This window comes from Numida meleagris, chromosome 12 (genome assembly GCF_002078875.1).
Source record: "Numida meleagris isolate 19003 breed g44 Domestic line chromosome 12, NumMel1.0, whole genome shotgun sequence".
Classification (NCBI taxonomy): domain Eukaryota; kingdom Metazoa; phylum Chordata; class Aves; order Galliformes; family Numididae; genus Numida; species Numida meleagris.
The window spans coordinates 12,721,584-12,725,356 of NC_034420.1; positions in this window are offsets into that span (position 1 = coordinate 12,721,584).

Here is a 3,773-nt window from a genome sequence, read left to right on the forward strand (position 1 = left end):
AGGGAAGGGAAGGGAAGGGAAGGGAAGGGAAGGGAAGGGAAGGGAAGGGAAGGGAAGAAAAAGAGGATTTAGGATGTAATTGGGAGAAGAGGATAAAACAGCAGACTTTCAGAGTTTTTTGCAATTGTAGCTATGAATCTATGAAGAGGTTTGAAGGTGGCATTGCTTTCCAGCTTTTGGGGGTTAAAAGGAAAATGGTAACAAAGCCAGCAAAGATGCTGTGTTTGAGGAGCTCGGTGCATGTGGCGCACGAGCGCTTCCTGCCTGTGCCTCTGCCACCACTGGGCATGTCCCCAGCCATTGCTGGGCTGGGGGTGCATGGCTCCATGTGTCCATGAGCACCCTAACCGCATCCTCCTGCAGCAGGTGAAGGGCTCAGCATGGAGCAGCATGGCCAGGTGCCTGCTAGCAGCGTGCCACCAGCTCCAGGGTGGACAGCGGATGACAACTGGGCCATAAAGATCCATTGGTGATAAATTCCCTCTTTCCCGCCTCTTTGGCCTGTGTATTGCCAGAGGGGATTGTAGCTGGAAAAGCTGGTGCCAGGGAAGAGCCTTTCATGGCTGGGAGTGGAGGGTGGCCCTGCAGAGACCCTGTGACCACTGTCCCCAACATGGGGGCCTTTGGTGCCCAGCTTGGTGGGACATCAGCCACACTGGGGTCCCATGGGAGAGCAGGTCAGGGGCTGCAGAGCCCCAGATGGGCCCTCTGCACCCACCCCAGAGACCCCCAGCACCCACCCAGCCTGGGGGGCTCCTTCCAGCCCTCCCCATCTGACATTCCCAGTAGAAACCAAACCGACAAGGGGAAAAGAGGAGCAGCCAGGATTTCCCCAGGGCTCGGCACTGCTATCCGTGATCGAGTGATGCCATCTCCTGGAAGCAGGAGGGCCAAGAAGGGGGGTTCCCAGGGCCAGGCTCTCAGGGATGGAGATCTGCAGGGCAGAGCATGGCTTCACCTCCATGAAGGAGGCATTCCCCACGGGAAGCCAAGTCCTGCATTGCCCCTGGCTTGTTCAGAATCTCTGCGGTGGTTGCAGCAGGATGGGGAGATGCATGCAGAGGACACGTGGTGTCCCAGCAGTGGTTGGAGCTGGGGGAACCTTTCTCCTTCCTCCTGGTTCAGGCTGTCAGCAGAGGGTTAATGATTCCCACATTAAGTGACTGCAGATGTGTGGGAAAGTCTGGGGCGAGCGGACGCACCGCTATTAGTATTCACCCCCTGGCCTGCCGCTGCCTCCCGGCGCTCGGTGCTGCACATTTAATACTGGGGCTCATCGTGGGGGTGAGGAAAGTGCGTGGGATGGGGCTGGAAAGGCTGTGAGGGGGGGGAAGCAATGGGGCAGCATCCTCAGCCACTGCCCCCTCACAGCGCCTGAACCCCAGGGAGGTGACAGGCAGTGGCTGTAGGAACACGGCACCTCGGCCACTGCAAAGTGAATCATAGAATCTCTGAATTGTTTGAGTTGGAAGGGACCTTTAAATGTCCTTCAAGGGACCTCTATCTGGTCCAACTCCCCTGCAGTGAGCAGGGACACCCACAGCTCCATCAGGATGCTCGGAGCCCCATCCCTGGAGGCATTCAGTGTCAGGCTGGACGAACTGTAGGTGTCCCTGCTCACTGCAGGGCAGTAGGACCAGATGGCCTTTGGAGGTTCCTTCCAACTCAAACAATTCTATGATTCCATCATCTGCTGCTCATTCCCTACCTGTGGGCACAGGGGACTCACTGCTGAATCCGCCGGGTCACCTGGCTTGAGTGGCCCTTCTTATGCTTTTCCTTGGGTTTCCATCTCAACCCATGATGGAGGTCGCAAAGATGCTGTGATCCTGGCAATGCTGTCCACACCAGAAGCACAGCGCCGCCATACCCCGAGCCCTCGTTAGCACTAACACCGCTTATTTGGCCGTGCTGCAGTCTGCAAACCCCCACAGAGAGCAACTCTGGCAGCCTCCCCTGCAGCTGTCCCAGCCCCGGGGGAACCACTAAGTCCCGCAAGTGCCACGAACGGAGGTGCAGGAGCCCAAAATAGAGGTGAGCAAAGCAGGGAGAAGAGGCAGGGGTCAGCGAGCCGCTCCCCTCCGCCCACACGCTCGCAGGCGCGAGTCCCTCTGGCGTTGGGGCTTCCTTTGCATTGCCCTTTCCCAGGAGCCGCTGTGACCCCAAACCCAGCGCCAGCCCCGGCTGTTGGCTGGGGACGTGCGGCGCCGCGTGCTCGCAGCATCCCAAAGCATCACTCTTCGACCCTGGCAGATTCCTGGCAGTAGCGGGTGCCCACGTTGTTCATGGGGTCATCTGTTCGCAGGGAGGAGAAGGGGGATGTGCGCGACGTAGAGACCAGGCTGCATTGTGCTGCACCGTGCCCGGAGCCCATCCCCAGCGCAAGGGACCCAGCAGGATTGCACCATCAGGTTTTTCCCTCTTGCATTCTGAGAATGGGGATGTTGCCGGGAATCGGCTCTGCTGAGCTATTCCCAGCAGAACACGTGCACCCATGGATGGACCCACCCGGCATGGCCCTGTCCCTTGAGAAGAGCCTCACCAAGAGCCACGTGCCCACGTGAGCCATCTCTTGGGCACTCTTCTGCATGGCAAAGTCCCAGTGTGGGCTCTGAGCCCCACCAGAACATGGATCCCCATTGAATGCCAATAATCAAAGACAGATCTCCACTGAATGCCAACAACCGAGGTGCCACCAGCCTGAATCTCCTTGCCTTCTGCCAAAGGAAAGAGATCTCCAAAGAAAAGCCTTCCACTTCGGTTGTTCATCAGTGAATAGTGAGCGCTGAGATAAGAGGAGATAATCGTCAATCTCCCGGGCTGGGCAATCATTAGCTGTGCCCATTGTGCCGCGTTGGCCCAGCAGGATGGGAGGGGATGGTGCCTTGCAAACAATCCGACCTCAGATCTCAGCAGTGCTGTCTTTACAGGAAGGGCTTTTCATTCTTGGAAGAGAAAAAAGGTGACAGAAGGGCATCTTCTCAGGAAAACTCTTTCATGAGAGATGCTGCATTTTCACAGTATTTTTATACTTGGATCAGAATAAAGCACATCCCCAAGGCAGAAACAAGGCAAGAATGAATGGTCGTGAATGGTTCAGAAGACAGCTTCCATCCAGAGGGTCGCTGTACTTTGTTATAAAGGCAAAACAAATTGCTAAAAATCCCAGTGCAGCCAAACTATAGTTATATCCATCAAGAGATTCCCAGAAAATTGATTTGAGCTCATCACAGTGTGTGTGGGGGGGAATTTGTGCAGATACATTACCCTGCACCCAATGGGCATTCAGCACAAGGGTGCAGATGGGACAGGATGGCTGAGGCAGAGGTGGGAGCTGTTAGGTACAACAGGGAGATGCCAGGGCGACTGGGCTCCTTCCTGGGGCACAGAGCAGCACGGGACTGCCCCATCCAGCCACCACCATCCCCACGTCCCCAGCATCTCATACCCGGGCATCCCAGTTGCATGTTGTCCTTTATTCCCCTTTCCAAACACAAACAACCCATCGCTCCGAGGCCCCCCAGAGGATGCTCACCCAGGAGCATTGTGGGCATGCGTCGGCGGTCCCAGTGCCTGGCTGGGGGCTGTGGAGTCGGGGGGGGGGGGCAGTGCCGGCACGGCCGGGGCAGGAGTCCGGAGGGAATACGCGGAGTCAGTTCTGCACAGGCCCTCTTTAATAAAAACATGAGTCAGCTGCTGGCGTGGGCAGCAGATTTTCTAAACATCCCCTCATATCCTGAGAAAGGAAAAAAAAAAAAAGAATAAAAGAAAAC